The following is a 20,100-nucleotide window of genomic DNA, read 5'->3' as shown; positions in this document are numbered from 1 at the left end:
TGAGCACCTATAAGAAAATATTGCTGTTTGCAATGTCTGAGAAGGCACACATTTGGAATCATACCATATGCCTTTATAGGAATCATTACATTAAGGTTTCTCCGAGTTTTATACAATTTTAGTTTTCATTATTACCTGCAAAACAGAACCAGTTATTTTGTATTTTAGCACGCATTCATTTACTCTCCTAAAGTTAACAAATAGATCACTTTGGAAACGGAAGGTCACATTAAGGGCATTATATTGTGGGATATTGCATTCTGTTCGCTGACTATTTTGTACAGCACATTTCGGCAAATACACCACTATATTCTGCCAGAGTAATTGTATGGTAGTATGCTATTTTGAACACAGCATCACTCTTTTTTCGGTCTCTCTCATTCGCTATGGCGCATACTTATTGCCTCCATCACCCCAGCAGGAAATCCGGCCCTGACATCAGTTCAGCCATCCATCTGACATACACAACCATTTTACCTGCGCTGTGAGTCAGATGCTATGTTCTGTCCGAGCTTTTAGCTTTTAGTCAGAGCTTTTTTTGGCAGCGTGGGATTTTACTGATCTGCAGCAAACAAAAATTATATTGTTGTTTTATGGCAACCTTATTTTGAGTCTTAAGAATGTTTAGGAAATTAGAAAAATCTACTATATATAAAAACTAATGTTGCATTTTTTGATTGGATCAATTTGCTTTGGATATCTGTTTTTAATCAATTTAAAGGTTATAAGTTTATTGTATCAATTTAGGTACTCATTTTACCTTTGATTAATTTAACATACAAATAAATACAAACAAAAATGGCTGGGTAAATGCTGAATTCAAGACACACTAAACGATATTTGAAAAATGCTATTGACCATAGAGTCCCAAAAAACACTTGTATAAATTACATCTAGTATTGATAATAATGATATAAAAACGGGACATGTTTGTTTTGGAGTTTTTAACTATAAATATTGTTTGGGAAAAAAAATGTAGTAAAAAAGGTAAGGGATTTGGTAACCAAATCTTTAAAATGAACTAAATCTAAATCTGTTGGGATTGCTCTTTTGGTATGGTTCTGTCATTTTAACCCTGGCATGCACCAAATAAACAAACTCTGGGTAGGGGTTGATTCAATTATAAATGCAAATAAGCTGTGTTGGTAGACTAAAATGTGAATGCAAAATGCATCAAAGACACGTGAAGCAAAAACTGGGTATAATGTCTAAAGATTTGACTATGAAAAGCTATGAAGTTTTCTTGTCATAGCTGTGAAAGCGTTTTGAGCAACATCATGTTCTTTGGTTTTTAAGTCAAGAATGTAGTCGTTTAGATTGCAACTATGCAGTTTATTTATATGGATAGTGCCTATTTTAAATATTTATCATTTCGGAGAGACAGCGCTTCAACGGCTATTAGCTTGTGACTGAGCAGAGACATTGTCCATCCACAAGATAGCAACATAGACAGCATCATAAACCCTTAAAAGATTAAAAACAGCGTAATTTCTAACTACAGCTGATCAAATCAAACTAAATGTTAAACTGGTGAGTAACATTCTAAGTTGATCTCTCACTTTTGTATGTTGTCAGGGGCACAAAAAATGTATTTGCAGTATATGCAGTGCATAGGGGCACCACACATGAGGGGCCAGCATTGTCCCTCAACTATTTTTTAAATTATCCTTTTTAAAAGTTTCAAATGATAAAAATAAATAAAACGTTCTGTTAAAAATTATTATTTTGCATTTTATACAATTATAATATTGCATTTTATTAAATAAAAAAATAAATCACCCCTCCCCATCTGTTTACCGTTTGATTGATCTCTTGCTCGGTTACAGTTACATGTTCAAAATAGAGAGAAGAACGAAGAGATGTGGAGCGCAAAATGGAAAATTAAAAAAACAAACAAACAATGCCTTAAAATGAAAACTGCCATGACAAATTGGATAATAACAGATTTAAAAGCTATAGGAATAGTCTAAAAAAAGTTATTTATTTATTATTCATATTTTTTTTTCTTTTTACCATAATAAAGTGGATTGTACAAAATGTATGTTATATGTAAGTACAGACCTGAACAAATTCCAGGGGGCTGTTCCAGAAAGCAGGTTATGTGACATACCCGGGTAAGTTTGAGAGTAAGTAGGTAGATAACCTCAGCTTTGGTTCCAAAATCGGAGGTAACTTCTGAGTATGTTAAGTAGCCATAGCAACTTACTCTCTGAAGATAACCTGCTCCGGAGCAGGTTATGTTCAGAGAGTAAGTTGCTATGTTCCAGAGTTTGTCTGTTTCAGAGAGTTTACTGAGCATTGCGTACTCTTTTGATGAGAATATTTTATGGATGTGGACGCACAGATACAAGTATTTTTTCATTTTGAGGGTTATAAGTGCATAGTTTTTTTTTTTTTTCATAACCAAATTTATAATGTTAATGTATTTAACAAACCTTTTTGAAATCAAATGTGACAGACCGCGGGTCTGGGCTTACCATAAAAAACATTCAGTGCAGCTCTTTGTATTCGCGTCAGGGCATTTTAGGCAACTGTACAATGTGGCAGTATGACCACCTGTACAGTATGCCTGGCACTGAACTGTTTTTTACACTTTTGTACAGTTCCTTGGTCATAAATCACTGCGTATCATTACACAATTGATTCAGAGCACGGCAATAGTGTAGTGGACAATGTGTCGTTAATGAACAACGGAGCTCACAGCGGAGCGAGTTCGAATCTAGTAGAAAAATATACCTATAATTTAAGATGTAGGACATCGTTTATATGTATACATTCATGCACATACACCTACATTTTTTAATACAATATTTTTTTCAGGGTTTCCAAATGCTTGTGTGCATTTGCAGCCAATTTTAAAGCTCCATCAGTCACTAAAAGACATTGATAATATGAAATCTGTCCATAGTATAAATGTGCAGGTACTGAAGAAGATTTTATTCTCTCTGTATGAAGTATTTTCTAAGTGTAAAGCAGTTAATTTTCTCTTCACAAAATGTACGTAGTGTTTGTAGCAAACATGCCAGCATGTGTTAAAAATACTGTGTAAGATGAATATGCCTGCACAGGAGCAACACTAGGAGAAGGCTGAGTGACTGATTGTGTAGAATAACTTAATATGTAAAGCACTGATCATATATGTTAAATACTTGTATGAAGCTATGTGTCAGAAGTTAGAATAAGTAACATATTATCAAGTTATTATCCTATCATAACAATGTATGTAAACACTTAGTTCCTTTGCATAAGTTGCATCTATACTTTGCTGACATAGACCTGTAACATCTCTGTTGACATGAGCTAGTGGGCTGAGAGCCAAGAATAGCAGGACCCCTTAGACTAGAAAACCTATTCAAAAATGGTCAAGAGTTAAAAAGAGACACATAGGGGTGTGTCAAAAACATGAATAAAGGAGAAGGAGCAGGAGAGACTTTAGAAGGTGTCCAGGAGAGACTTCAGAATGCTCTGGGGTCTGCTCTGCTCTTTCTCGGCTTTATTATGGAGTATAAAGTCTATTTTCTGATATTCAAAACCTCCGGTCTGATAATTTGTAATTGATGAGACGTCAAAATTTACGACAGTACAACTTAATTTTCTGTCCTCAATCTTTTGGTGTTTCAACTATTAAACTCATTACTGCTTCATCCTACCAGCACATATGTGATGACCCCACCTCATCACTATATGTTGAGGCTAAATGGCTGATTTTCAGGATGTAATGATTCAAGTGTATAACACAAATATAGTAAAAAAAAAAAAAAAACATAAAGCAAATGTTGCTTTACACAATGTTTATTTTTATTATATTTGTATTATACAATAGAATCATTACTAGGCATTACATTGTTACTTGCTGGAGGACAAAAGATATCCTTTTCTGCCTTATACGATGACACCCTGCCTGCAGCCTGACCCAGAGGAAATCTCAGTGACCCAAGCAGACAAAAGAGATGGAGGAGTGCTTAGAAATATAATTTGTCAAAAAACTATGTTTAATCAAATATTTTGGTCTGTTAATTTCTTAATTTCCTGAAATAAAATTAATGATTTTTTTTACACTGCTTTATACACGCACCTTTCAAAGTGTAACATACTTTTCATATACATTTCTCACCTTAAAGTGATGCTCATGTGCTCAAATATTTATATTTGAAGATGGACCTTATACAGCTACTTTAGAATTTAAATCATATATATATATATATATATATATATATATATATATATATATATATATATATATATATATATATATATATATATATATATAAAAGATTTTGTGATCCAAGAGTAATATTCAAATATGGAAAAGTGAAGACAAATTCTTACACTGCTTGTTAGTTGAAGCAGAAAGAACTTCGTCTGCATGCAAAATAAAACGCATAAAAAGAACCTAAAGCTACCTGACAACAATCACTTACAACAGTGACAGATTGTGTGGTTTAAGTCAAAAACTCAACCACTGATGAGACTTTATTATAGGACACAGCATCTCCTCTAACTGGTGGACCACAGCAGTTAGACAGGCCTCTTTCTATTTGCTGCATGACAGAAAGAATATTCTAGAGTGTTAAATACAGAGCTCCAGTAATTAAATATTACCTTTTAGGAGAATGTTTCTGTGTTTAATGACTTTGGACAGAGTTCTAGCTCCAGAAAGATTACAATTTCTATAAGCCTTATTAGTCAATACACATATTTGGCAAGAAAAATAAATGCATGAATGGTTACACAACATACTCAAAAGGATGTTAAAGAGAAGTTTAATTGTTCATTACAATGAATAAAATGGAGGGTGGCATGTGTCATTTAATGAACTAACAAACTTTCTTATTATTTATTTTTTTTCTTTTCTTATCTATTTCTTATTCTTCTTTCTTTCCTTTGTTGAAGCAGATGTGTAATCTCTGTGTTTAAAACCTCCAGCTCTGCCTCTGTAAAGTGCGTTGCCCTTTTTTCCTCACCGTGATTTTCTATGGTTAGTCAGCAGCAGAATAAGCCACCAACTTGTTGTACACAGTGGATGCCCTTCCAGCTCTAACCCAGTACTGGGACACACCCATATTCACTACAGCCAATTTAGTTCATCCAATTCATCAATTTAGTTCATCCAATTAATCTATAGCACATGTCTTTAGGCTGTGGGGGACACCAAACACCCAGAGATAACCCATACCAACACGGGGAGAACATGAAAACTCCACACAGAAATGCCAACTTACCCAATCAGGACTCAAACCAGCCACATTCTTGCTATGAGCGCAACAGTGCTAACCACCGTGTCGCCCTCTTTGGAACATATATTTAATTTTTGTGGTGCAATCTGAGAGCTTCCCTGTCCTCCATAGACAGCAACAGGGCTCTGCAAGTGTTCTGATTTGTTTAAAGTCCAGAAAAAATAATAATAATGATAAATTGGATATATATAAGCTTCCTCATAAAAGACCACATAGCTTCAGTGGTTCAGTTAGAATATTATCAAGCTATGGGAATACTTTTGTGCCCCCTCCCAAAAAAAGAAAAGATTTTATTCAACAATTTCTTCTCCTTTGTGTCATACAGCGTTGTCTGAAGATGAACATAAGTCTTTGGGGTTTATATTTAAATGGAATAGGGGTACATTATTCATTCTTTGTTAAACTTACCCTTTTATATATTTAATAGTAGGTGCAGAACACTACAGTTCATTGATCTAAGATAATAAAAAATAGAGTAAACTGTGGCATATTATACCAAAACATTCAAACATTTATGCAGTCCACTGAAAAAATAAAAATAATAAATAAAAAACAGCAGGAACTGGTGAAGCTGCAGCAGCAAGTCTAGGAAAATACTGAAGTTCAGCTTTGCATCAACCTAGTTGACAGAGAAGACAACAGGTAGTCTCTGAAGATAAAACAATGATTTCAACAAAACAATGAACAGAACAAATTATTTGATAATAGTCCAAATATTGTCATAATTAACAGTAGTCTGAATTAGTTTTGTTGCATTTTTCACTGTCAGTTTTCCACAGTGGAACAAACCTGAAATTAAATTTTTAATGCAAAATATTCTGGCATATGTTTTAAGCTGTGGCTGCCTTTTCATCCCTAACCCAGCACAGGAAAATACCTAAATATGCATTAAGTTACTAAGGCCAATTTTGTTAACCCAATTCACCTGTAGTACATGTCTTTGCACTGTGGGAGAAACCAGAGTACATAGAGGAAACCCACGTGAACAACATGCAATGCATCCTGACACAGCCTGGACTCAAAGCAACAAATTTCTTGCTGTGAGAAGCAACAAACTTCTTGCAGTGAGACAACAGTACTAACCACTGAACCACACTGAACCATCTCACAGTACCATCTCAGTGAATTACTCAGTTAATTACTTTCTTAGTACTTAGTACTTACTTAGTACTGCAAATTAGTACTGAATGTTAAATGTACTTAGTAGGGATCACACAAAATAGAAACCTTAACTTAACTTATGAACACATAAAAAACTATTTTCCCCCAAATTAACATTAGCTAGTTAGTGAGCGACCAACATCACTTATTAGAAAAAGAAAGAGAAATTATAAAAAAAGGTATATTATATATAATAACTTTTATATATAACTTAAATGTATAACATCCCTCAGCATTAACAGTGTGGTGCTTTCTTCTCGTAAAAACCCTGTAACTGAGGTGGTAGATTTTTAAAAGGTACACTTTTGTACTTAACCGGTCAACATTTATACCTTAACGCTACATATTGAAACAAAAAAAAAACAAAAAAGTGCACCTTACAGTTCCCTTATGATTAAATTGTAACCCAAAGGTACAAAAATCAACATTAGCTCATTGTAAAAATGTACCCCGTATACATTTCTGGAGAGCACAAATTAGAGCTACGCATGGCTGCATTTCGTCTTTAAAAACGTTACATAACGTCACAGACGGTTTCTTTTTGTGCAACCAGTTGACCGCTTACCTCCGTGTGGACGGCTTTTCTGCCATTACCAGTTTGCCCAGTAGCTTGCCGCATACGTGGTAAAAATCTGGTTGCCACAAGGGCTTTTATTTTTCAGGATTGCTTTTTAAAACTGTCAGTTTGGTTAAGGGAAAGAGGTGGTTGGGTCAATCAGTGCTTTTGAAAACACTATCGGTTGGGTTTAGGGAAGGAGTGGATGGGGGATCAGTCAGTCAGTCAGTCAATCAGCCAACAGTAGTCTCTAATGAATTTACGTGGGAACAGAAGGTGCGAATGACGCTCGCGAGAGAAATTTGAAATCTAAAAAAACGTACACAGTGGTTTTTAGTGGATTCGGGAAAACAAAAAGTGCGAAACACTTGCCTCCTGTGACATATTTCACCCTGTCCAGGAATGTATACAGGAGTACGTTTCCATAATGAGCCTGGGTTGTACAAAAAGGTACAGTATCAATATGCAACTTTAAGGTACTAAACTGTACCTTTTAAAAAGGTATCAGTGCCAGGTTTGTACCTTTACTTCTGGAAGTGTAAGCAGGCCAGAATAAGCTTCAGCATAGTTCATAATGTGTTCCGAGAGTTAGACATGTTACTTAATGGGACTTCTGCACACTATTCAATCTGACCGTTATTTACTGTAGCCTACAACAATCCATATGCACGTGAGTTGAGAAATTAATTAGCAGACCTCTGATTGGGTAATTAGCATGTAGTCATGCAACTCCCGAACTCTCCATTCATATTGCTTATTTATGACACTCAAATGACTAATTAATAATGAGGCAGAGGGGAAGCAGGAGATATATTGTCCTGGTCTGGACCTATTGGCTATTAATAATTCATTCCTGTCACCTTTTCTAAAGGTTTCACTCATGAATAACTAATTTCGTAACTAAGGGCCAAACCCTGGTAACTGGCGTGGGGAAATATAATCTTGCTTGAATTTACATTCATGAAATCATTACATTCAGCTGACACCCACTGGTCTTTTCTTCAAACAGAAGCATTATCTAGCAAAAAAAAAAAAAAAAAAAAAGAACTTCCATTATTTTGCGAGGGGGAAAAAAGCAACAACAAAAGTGTCTCTAAACAATGAAGCATGTTCGTAGCTGATATGGACTTAATGATGAGGTTATTTGCTGCCGTATTATATCGCATGGAGGTTGAATACAAATGCCAAAGGGACAACAGCGAAGGCAGTTTTTAAAATAATACTACTAATAATTACTTCTTTCCGCAAGAAAAGGAGTACGAAATGAGAAATTAATCTCCTTCTTGTTACATGCATGTGGCGGTATGGATTGTGTTTATGAATATTGATGGCATACCAAGCTCACAATTAGCGGTGCACTGCAGATTACCTAATACAACAACAATATGTTGCTTTCCAATTAAAGAACAATAGGGCTGCCTGCCATCGGGGGTTCTAGGTTAAGAGGATTTAACCCCTGTGCAAATGCTTTTATAATGTTGAATCTATGAGGTGTCATTCATATAATGTTGCTGGAGCTTATTGTAATAGGGTCCCACTAACCAGACAGGGTTATGGTAATATGTCATATTTTTAACGTTTTTTAGTGGGGGTTTTTCGTCACAACAGAACGGGACATTCAGGCTGCATTTACACTGAAGATCTTAATGGTCAACTGCAGTTTTGTGAATATATCTAATTTTTTGATGACCCACTTTCATCATCTTTTAAAAGTGACTCGTATTCAATTGTTCACATTTACACAGCACTCGGCAAAGGTGCAATGACAAGGAAAAAAAAAGAGCGAGCACTAATTGACAGCTGATAATATAAGTGCGCTCTTTTCTCCATTCCTGTATTTAATCTGTTCGCAGGTAAATTCTTTTTTTTTAAGTTGTTCTACTGTAATTTACGATAGAAAAGTTCTCATTTGGCCATCTTTTTTTTTTAATCTAGGCCTTTTTAAACCCTTAGGCATTTTAATGTAATGTCCATGGAGTGATTTATGCATGTGATGAGTGTAATAGTTTTAGATTAGTTTATATTGGTTACGAGACGGATGTTGTCTTGCACTCTCCTTAGCATGCTTTTACTGCTACATGACAATATAAAAGCTTTTTTTTTTAATTCCGTGTGTATGAGATTTAAGGTTTGGAACTCTGCTGAAGTATTTTCTGAAATTAAATCATCCGAGTTGACATCATTCAATAAGGTTTTTAATGATGCTTGAGTCGAATTGACAGGTAAAAATCTGATAAGGGGTTGCCTTTCCGAAAACCATGGTTAGCCAGATAAAGATGCAGGTTGCATCGTTACAAACATTTGTTGATTTGTCGTTTTACAAATCTATCGTTCAAACAAAAATTCGCAAACTGCGTTGCAAACTTGCATGCTTGTGACTACACTGCTAGAGCTATAGTTAGAAAGTTCCTGGCTGTGTTCAATTCCCAGTTATTCCCAATGCCCTATTCATTTGGAACACTCTAACATTTAAACTCGGAATGATTAAAAAATAGCATTAAAGTCATCTCTCTTAGGTGTAATTTGCTTTCAAAGTTTTTACAGTTCATTAGCACTCCCTTTGCAGTACAACAGGTCTAATATTATTATACCTATTATTTAAAAGTGGAATTTGTGGTACGTCTCCAAAGCTTGCAAAAACAAAAATCATAGCATACTTTAATGCTTTTCATTTATAGTAAATTATTTATTAAGTATCCGTACTGTATTAGACATGGGCCTGTTAGAACATTTGTGCAGTGGTGTGCATGTGTCCAATTGTAAAAGTAGACTTTTTTGTCATCATTCATCATCATCATCAAATTGTCATCATTATTATTTCATTATTATTATAGTAGAATTATTTTTCATTTCCTTATACATATTATAAATAGCCTCATTATTTATTTATTCATTTATTTAGTTATTTATTTATTTATATATGAGATTAAAATATGTGTTCGCTTTTGTAAGGGATTTTTTGCTTTAAGATTTAATATGGAATATTCTCAATAATATATGTAAAAGAAACACAGGCCCTAAATGTGCCATTTAAATATATTGGATTTGTTTTTGAAATGCATGTTTGTGTAAAAAATATAATTTGCACAAAGAAATCATGAGGTTCCTATAAAGAAGTTGTTAGCACCCCGTTTAGAGAGTCGATTGGCGTTTTATGTTATAACTAACGTGGTTCAAATGACGGATCTGCAACAGAGAAACTACAGTTTTGGGGAAACACTGGTCACTACATCATTAATTTCCCAAGCAATGCATTGTATTATGATAGTGCAGCCATAAGTTACGTCGTTGTTTGGGAAACGCACCCCTGCCTGCTTACAATGCAGACATGGAGACACAGATCCAATTTATATCTGATAAATTTCCTCATATGAACAAGGCCTGAATCTGATTAAAGTAAATTGTAACATTTGATTTTTATTTATTTGTTTATTTTTTTTTTTGTTTACACGTACAAGGGACATATCCAATCCGGATAAATAAAACTGTATTGAGTCACTTAAACCAAAAAGTGTAAATGCAGCCCTATTATAGAAGCAGTTTTTGTGATGTTGATGCCAAAATAACAACTAACCTAGGCTCATTCTGAAAATGATTGCTAAATACATCCCAGGAGCTATGTTTTTGGGAAGTTTTTGTTTTCGCAAATCCACCAGAAGCCGCTGTGTACCATTTTCAGATCTCAAATTTCTCTGCCATGTAGCATTAATTTTAAAAACAATGATGATTAAAAAAAAATGCAGCCATACGTACTTCTGGCTAAATAATTCACGAAACTTATATAAGGCTATGCTTTCTAGAATGATCTGGTGCTGACAACAACAGCATTGGGTGTTTTGGACCAAATTTGGGTGGGTAATGCTAGGGGCCTAACATCTTTATTTGTTAATGCTTTTAAAAACAAAACATATTTTTCTTCTCTTCATTCGAAATGCTCTTGGGATTGGGACTTAGAGATTTCAATATCTGAGACTGATTGGGATCAATCCCTTTTATCTGTGTATTCATGTTCTATAAATTCAAGACACCATCTTATTCATTACAGAGTATTAGACAGACTTCACTATTTTAAATCAAAGCTTAGGGGGTACTCATACTATGTGCAGTTGCATCAAACCGGGCCAAAGCACGCTTGTCCCCCTTCCCCCGACGGCCCGCATTCACATTACATTCGGGTCTGGGCACGCTTACGTCATTGATGATATGCTGGTCAGAAGCCCTCTCGCTGAGCAGAGTGGACATTTCTTCCGTTATATCGTTTAGTCTTTAGGATGCAGTGGCGCACAGTCTAATATTTCGCCAAACAGATCAGCCACTTTTGTCACTCATAAACAATCATAAAGTATTCGTGCTGCAGGAATTAGGAGGTCTGCTGAAGTTGCAGCTGTCATGCACTGAAGGGTTTGCGTCTTTAATAAACTACAACAGTTTTTTTTTTTTTTCTCGGATAGCATAGTGTAAGTAGGCCCTTAATAAATGCTATCCCTTGATTTCCCCCACACATGACAAGTGTAAAGCTGCTAAGGGTATCTTAGTACATCATTTTTGGTTAGAAATATTTCACTTCTTAAACTGCTAAATTGTATTTTACTCCCTGACCCAATAAAAGCAATTTTTGGCTGGTCAGATTTTCTTGACACTCTCAATCAACACGTATGGTTACCTGTTCAATATGGCATGATCATAGTTAAAAAAAAAAAAAAAAAAAATTATATATATATATATATATATATATATATATATATATATATATATATATATATATATATATATAAATAAATGTTAGGCCTCTTTTGTTCCGACTAGCTTCTTGGACTCACCTCCACTTTACACTTGGAAATAGTTAGATATACCACTTCTGGGAACTAAGTTCTAAAAAAACCTAAGGTTTTTTTTTTTTTTTCTCTCTTTACATCCATTGCTGTGTCTTTTTTTTAGGTCATATATGTTTTGTATGTTTGTATGTGTTGTATGTATTTTCTCTTTTCATGCTTATGTGACGGGTGGCAGATGGAGCTAGACCTCCAATCTGACAATATTACTGATTTACCCGACTACGCCACCTTGGGATTTTCACCCAAAGACTTTAAATACACGCACCACCCATATAAAAAGGCACGCACAAGTTCGCTCCACCAGATTGCAGTCAGAGACATTGGCACGGTACAAAAATAAATTTCTTTATTAACAAATCTCACATAAAAAAACAAAAAAAAAAACAGGATTAAAACCAATATTTCGACATTGACATGACAGTTTGTAAATTTATAAAAGGTGCCCCAGGGCCAGAGCTCGCCAGCGTTAGGGAAAGTGGCCAGACTGTACTTCAGGCAAGTGAAAACCACTACAATCCACTGTGTAAAAAAAGAGAGCACCCACACGCACAAACCAGCACACAGTGATCACTACACACTGTGAGAAATTCTAAAATGTCCAATAAAATTAGCCTCCCACCCCAGGGAGCTCTGGCTCTGTCACCAGCCGAAAAGTCGGACCACTGCCCTGCAATTAAACAAAAAAATAAATCAGTTACACAAGTATATAAACAAATACAAAATGTAATAAAGTTGATAAATGAAAACAAAGAAAAGCAACTAAATTCCACCTTAAACAAAGGGAGGAAACAATTAAATCTTAAACCAAATTAATTACTAAAGAGAAAATAAATGAAACAATAATAATAAAAAAATACAACAGTAAAGATTCACACAAAAAGCACAAAATGTAAGGAAAAATCAAAACATGCTGGATGAATAAGTGAAAATAATAAAAATGAACAAATAAATCCAGCCGCACTATATAAAATTTATCCAATAAAGAAAATGAAACCCAAACAAACGAAGATAGATACATGTACCAACAAAAATAAGTTAAACAGTCCTTGTGTAACCAAAAACAGAACTCAAAAAGGTAAACAATTAAGAAAACAAATCTGAAGACAAAATCTAAGAAAACATGAAAAAAAAAAAAACAAAAAAAAACAGGAAACAGGACAGCACTGTAGCCGCACACGGATGCGGAGCGCCCGACGGAGCTACCCTCGCAGAGTGCCACCCAGCCTACAAACAAATAAGTCAATTGTCATGATAGAGTCCAAAATCTGCTATAAGCCATTTGCAACTACATGCGAACACCTACCTACTGCTCAAAGGGAATCGGGGTTCAATCAATCACTTAAAAGGCAGATAGCACGTAGATTTCAGTCAACAGCCGGCACAGCCAACAAACAGTCACGCACCTGCATCTGGTTCACGCAGCTGAGAAAAGTGGACACAGCGTTTCCAGAATGATCGCGACAACCGCAACATAAAACAGACGCTTGCTTACCTTTCCCAGTCCCTACACGCATTCTAGCGTTGGCGATTACAGCAAACATTTCAGGCGAAGCAACTTCCAGCCCGATCAAAACCCCTCAACAGGTGTGGGAAGTGACGAAGCATGTTCACAGCGCCGCAACTAATCAGGTGCACATCCCAGGTAGCAAATGCTTCCCTCTTTTATAGCCCGAATGCTGTTTTGTGATAGGACAGAGACAAGAACCCGTAAATTAATGACACTAGGCAACTAATTACCTCTCCTGCCACACTTATTTTACATTTTGCAGTTTATTGCTTCATGAGGGGTTGGTCTGTCTGTTCTTTCTTTTTCTGTCTGCAAAAATTATAATAAAAAGATATTCAAATTTGGATGAGATTACTTATGACAGACATCAAAGTCTCCTTGAAGTTCCAGAAGTCTCCAGCAAATTCATAGAGACTCCCGGATGCCCGCAAATGAATGATAATCTCCCGGAAATTGCGCGTCTCTCGCCCAGTCCTTAAATAATCTCAACATCATCCCTACCAGCTCTTGAGGTAAGTTGGGCGCAACTTAACCCCACCGCTCTTCAGGTACATTGCGCGCAACTCACTTCCACCGCTGTTCAATTACATCGCATACACGCCCCCACCGCTCTTGAGATACGTCACACGCACACATCCCCAACACTCTTCAGATCCGTCGTGCGCACACGCCCCCACCGATGTTCAGATATGGCCCCCACTGCTTTTCAGATATGGCGCGTGCACACACTGTCTGTTATGACCACCCCAAAAAAAACAAGAAAGAAAGCAGCAAATATAACTGTGTGTGCAAAATTAAAATGTTGTCCAAAACATGTGCAATGAAAGCCCTTTTTTCAATCCATTTGTTCATGAGAATGTAAAGATGGCTTAATCTCTCCAGAATATCAGACCCTCAGAACTGTTATGGAATTTCATGAGATGCAATAAAACAATAAACGTTCTGATCTGAGAAAAAGATCAGGAAACTAGCTGTTCAACTGTTCTAGTCAAATATTCAAGGCTGTTCAACTGTTCTATTCAAATAATTCAAGTTCATCCTTCTCCTTTCACCCCAAGCCCCCCTTCTTGACCCTTACATTACCTTCTGATCAGAGCAGATAATTCACATTTTCACATAAAATGTCCAAGGTTTTAAAATAGTGTATCTTCTTTTATTTATTTTTGGTATCATTTTAAATGTCTCTACGTGATTAATAAAGTGGTCTTAATTTTACTGTAATATTTCACTTGGATATATGGATTTGGTTTTTGGCTTTGATAAAATCTTTGCCAGATGCTCCCTCTCTATAGAGATGGTCAACACCTCAAATTCACCAGGCAAGGGTCTCGGTGACACTTTTATTGTCTTGAATTTATGGCTGTTTGTTCTGAGGTGAGTATTTAAAGGAAATGTAAACAAATATTATTATGATCTTGTAGCCAAGACACCCCTTTGCAGCATTTCTGAGATTTATGCTGCATTGTAGTTTTCTGGTCAGGTATGCATCTCTAACTCTTTGATTTATCTTTGAATAACGGATGTTGCATTTTTGCATCATCTCTGAAATGGTTTTCTGATTGTTTTAATATGTAATTGGCATAATACAATTTTACCTTGACAAATAAAATGTTACGTTTTGTTTCATTCTGAATTCTCCAGAAATCTTTTTATATCCAGTAAATTAAGTGGAGTCTGCTCTACCTTTATGAATCGACATCATTAGACTTTTGATTCTAAGGCACATGTGACAGTACGGAGCAGCATGACAGCATAGAGATCTTTGATCATCTAATTGCTGAAATTAGCAAGTTGTCAGGAAGTGGCTAAATCTATTATTTTTTTCAGCATGAGTGAGCAGTTGGTTACCAGACTATTAAAGTATTAGCTAACCCTACATCCTATGACTAATTTCAGTGTCGACATACTGTCCGTGAGAAGACACGCAAATCCGGGGCGTGAATCTCTGAGCAGCGTATAGTCCCTAATGAACTCATAACTGAAGAGTATGGGAACAGATGTAGATCGATACTCTAAATTAATTTATAAATGATAAATGTGATCCGTTCCTACAATTTAAAATACAGTCTAAATTTTACCATAATTTAAAATGTGTTAATTTAATCATTGGGCTAATAGATGGACTTCTACAAGTATAAAATTGTCACTTACTGGGAAACTAAAGTTTCTGCCACTTCTGCTCTTTTTTTCCTCCCTCAGTGTAGAGGTATTTAGCTTTTTTTGTGCACAGTGAGAAATTTATTCAAGATAAGTGTTTCCATCATACCTAATGTGGATATATTTTTATTGCATTAAAAAAAGTAATAATTTTTGACAGAAAAGTTTTGCATGTATTTTTATTATAGACATCGATCAAGTATTTTTTAAATCTATATTTACACAATGGAGTGACATGGTGGTGTAGTGGGTAGCGGTTTCGACTTACAAAAAGATCACTGGTTTGAGCCTTGGCTGGGTCAGTTGGCATTTCCGTGTGGAGTTTGCATGTTCTCCCCATGTTCATGTGGGTTTCCTCCGGGTGCTCCGGTTTCCCATACAAAGCCAAATTGGGTAAGCTCAAATTGTTCATAATGTATGTATGTGTTTAAATGAGTGTGTTAGGGTGTTTCCCCGTGAGGGGTTGCAGCTGGAAGGGCATCCGCTGTGTAAAACATTTGCTAAGTAAGTTGGCGGTTCATTCCACTGTGGCAAACCCAAAATAATAAAGGAATTAAGCCGAAAAGAAAATGACTGACTGTATTACACGATGTTGCAAATGATTAACTGATCATATAATATTTTGAACAGAGAGATGACATACAATTGCAAATTAGTCATTGATGTGGAAGTAGACATGTTTGCTATAAGCAGCTTTAAAAAATTTTTTTAAAAAGTAAATATTGGTCAGGTACACAGAGCGAGACCAAAAGGCGAGGGAGTCGGATTTAAGTGCAAGCCTGTAGGGAGAAAGCAGCACAAATAATTACAGAGAGGAGAAATTGCATCAGCCCATCCAAGCTGAGGAATCAGACATTTCTGAATGTCAGCCTGCACTAAAGACCAAAATGTTTTAACTTTCGTCTTTATTTATTTGATGTTTTGTTTGCTGTGGTTCTGTGTCTTGTTCGATTAAAGGTTTATTAATTTGTTAAAAAGCAGTAAAAACACGCATTGCTTACCAACACACGATTGTTGCTTTGTTCAATAGTTGTCACTGCAGAGAGTCCCAGCTGGGTCAGTTAGCATTTCTGTTTAGAGTTTGTACATTCTCCCTGTGTTCCCATGGGTTTCCTCTGAGGCCCCGTTTACACTAGTACGTTTTAGTTTTAAAACGGCGTTTTAGAATGAAAACGATCCGCATCCACACTCGCGTTTTACCCAGCGTTTCTGAACTGCTCTCCGTCCACACCAAAACGCTGAAAACGCACATCACGTGACCACACAGACGCTCTCGAGCAAGCGCTGCAGCCCATCTACCCAGATGAGAGCTCTGCTAGTCGGACTTCTCATCAAGCATCTCCCGCTGGATCTAATCTCACTATATTTATTAAACGGGATATTTCATTTATCTTGTTGTCTTTATCTAACGACATATTCCCTGACTTTGGGCATTGGAATCTATTACTTGTTCTCAGGTAACGTGTTTTGGCTGAGCGCAAAGATAAGTTAATGATTAATGTAACCACGTACATTCTGTATATTGACTGATCGCTTGCCTTTATTTCCTATAATGTATAAACTTATTGTATGTTATACTTTTATAATGGCCATTATCGATTATTAAAACTGATACTCAGCAAAAGAGAGGCTGTGTTTCGTATTTTCCCTGAAATTGAAAGGAGGCAGTTGTTATCGGCTCCGTTTTGTTATAAATATCCACACAGTGAAGATGACGCTCATCTTATGCAGCACGACGCCTCAACATTTCTGCTGTCTAAGTTGCTAATATTAAAATGAAAATAGGCAGTTCCTTAAATCATGTTTACATTTTATTGTTGAGAAAGTGAAACAACGAAGCCAGGGTGATGTGAATGAAGTTATAAAGTACACTGTTCCCTTTGAAGATTTACCCGTGTCCTCGGTATAGTCTGTTTTCCATATCAAACTGAGAAGAAGAGACTGCTGCCTTGATCAAACTTGCGAAGTCTGAACTTACACGGAGAGAATGCAGGACTGAACTGTGCGTGTTAGGCTACTTAATATTCAGGAAAAGCCCCAATCAGAGAGGCGAACGTCTGCAGCCCCGCCTCCGTTTTCAGATGTCTCCGTTTTCCATCATCCACACTGAGACGGAGCAGCAGCGTTTCAGAATGAAAACGGCTTCTCCAGCGTTTTCGAAACGCTCCGTTTTCGGCGCTCGAGAACTCCGGCGTAGTGTGGACGGTTGGCGTAACCGTAGCAAAACTTATGCGTTTTCAAACTAAAACGCATTAGTGTAAACGGGGCCTGAGTGCTCCAGTTTACCACACAGTCCAAAGACATGTGCTACTGTATGCTGTAATTGAATTGAATAAACTAAATTGGCCATAGTGTATGTGTGTAAATGAGTTTGTATGAATGTTTTCCAGTACTAGGTGGCAGCTGGAAGAGCATCCGCTGTATAAAACATATGCTGGATAAGTTGGCGGTTCAATCCATTGTGGCGACCCCTGATTAATAAAAGGACTAAGACAAAAGAAAATGAATGAATGAATATGTGAAAGCTGTAAGAGGCAATGTTCTCGTGATTTGTTATTCCTTGATTTACCTTCTACTTTAATTGTATTCCCTTTCAAAAAATATGTAACATATCGCAATGACGAAATATGCTATCAGGTTATGTTACCAGTGTACATTTTGATGTGGAATGGTGGGATGAGATACCGTTATATCATAATGTACTGTATGTACCTGACCCCAATACAGTGTTAGTAGCATAATCTAAGAGGTAAGTTAACATATTAAGATAAAGGAGCTAAGCCAAAAGGGACAAAACTTTGAAAAGAACTATTGCTAGATCACTATGTTATGTGACTTATGTTTACACAGCCTGATCTCACGAGAAAACGTAAGTATTTTACGTTTTGCCAGTTTAGTGGCTAATTCGTACGAATTCGTACGAGTTCAGTCGTACGAAATGGTACGATTTTAAAAAGGAGGCGTGGCACCTAACCCCACGTTTAACCCCAACCGTCATTGGGGGATAAGCAAATCGTACTAAATTGTACAAATTAGATAGTACGAATTCATACGAATAAGCCACTAAAGGAAAAAGTTACGAATTGCCGTGAGATTGTGTTGGTTTACACAGGGTGCGTCCGAAATTGCCTACTTCCATAAACAGTGTAAGTCAGAATTATTATAGAATATTCTAGAATTATTATGTATAGAAATGTCTTGAAAAATATCTAGTTATTAGTTATTAGAAATAAGTTATTAAAACTATTATGTTTAAAAATGTGTTGGAAAAAAATCTTCTCTCTGTTAATCAGAAATCGGGGAAAAATAGACAGGGGGGTTAACAATTCAGGGGGGGGACTAAAAATTCTGACTTATATAGTTGAAGCAACTATATATATATAGTTGAAGTCAGAATTTTTAGCCCCCTATATATATATATATATATATATATATATATATATATATATAAAGGGTGGCACAGTGAGTAGCACGTTCGCCTCACAGAAAGAAGATCGCTGGGTGTCTGGTTCGAGCCTCGGCTCAGTTGGTGTTTCTGTGTTTGCATGTTCTCCCTGCGTTTGCGTGGGTTTCCTCCAGGTGCTCTGGTTTTCCCCACAGTCCAAAGACATGCGGTACAGGTGAATTGGGTAGGCTAAATTGTCTGTAGTGTATGTGTGTGTGAATGTTTCCCGGAGATGGGTTGCGGCTGGAAGGGCATCCGCTGCGTAAAAACTTGCTGGATAAGTTGGCAGTTCATTCTGCTGTGGCAATCCCGGATTAATAAAGGGACTAAGCCGACAAGAAAATGAATGAATATATACAGTATATATACTATATATATATACAGTAGTATGCTAAAAACAGTATGCTAGCCAAGTAGTATACCGATGTATGTAGTACATCTGAGATTCATTCACACTACTCACATTCCTACTATGTGGAACTTACTTTTCACGGTTGTGTAATCAATTTAAATGTATACCTACTTAAGTACTAGGCAATTTCGGATGCAGCCATAAGCCTAAGTCACATTAGAGTTTGAGCATGCAAAATTGTGTCGTATGGTGCTATAAAAGGGGCAGGATTAAACAAGATGATTAGATATTAAAAAAAAAGTGAGCGATTGTCAATAGTTTTTGAATGCAGCCTTTATGATCCAAGCTTAGATTGCATCACTCAGCGATACAATTTCAGACACAATGCACTCAATGTTGAGAGTGGCGTCACTGTGACGGGTAGGATTAGGGGTGGGGATAGGTGAGCGCATTAAAAAGCATTGGTTGCCGCTCAGATTGCACAGCTCCAGGTCTGCATCCAGACTCCTCTCGTGAATACTTCTTATTTTACATTTCTGTCATGTTTTGATCCTCAATTCATCTTACACAATCACAAGATTTAATTTCACTGGTCAGAGTTCACCGAGCTTGAACTTTCCAATACAGTGAATTGTGAAACTTGTTGCACAAGCTTGCGTTTCCGTTCTGCCGCATTTGCATGCGTATGTATGGAGGTCAATGTCCAGTGTGACCGTTGCTTTAGTGTCAGGGAATTAGATGATTTGTGACAAGTGCAATGATTTGGGATCTGGTCCAGGTATAGATTGTTAGCTGGGAAATTTAGTTTAGTACTGTCCTTTGATAACTGAAGTTGTTTAACAGGAGAAAA

General features: G+C 36.4%; 1 long non-coding RNA gene across 1 annotated transcript in view; it reads right to left on the bottom strand.

Annotated features, from left to right (window-relative positions):
* The window catches only part of LOC147846022 (uncharacterized), an 885,319-nt gene that overhangs the window by 462,961 nt on the left and 402,258 nt on the right, over nt 1–20,100 (bottom strand). The gene's annotated exons all lie outside the window — the stretch shown is intronic.

This window comes from Danio rerio, chromosome 3 (genome assembly GCF_052040795.2).
Source record: "Danio rerio strain M-AB ecotype USA chromosome 3, GRCz13ab, whole genome shotgun sequence".
NCBI lineage: Eukaryota > Metazoa > Chordata > Actinopteri > Cypriniformes > Danionidae > Danio > Danio rerio.
Note: the sequence above shows the minus strand (reverse complement) of the source record. Positions and strands in the feature narration are given on the sequence as shown.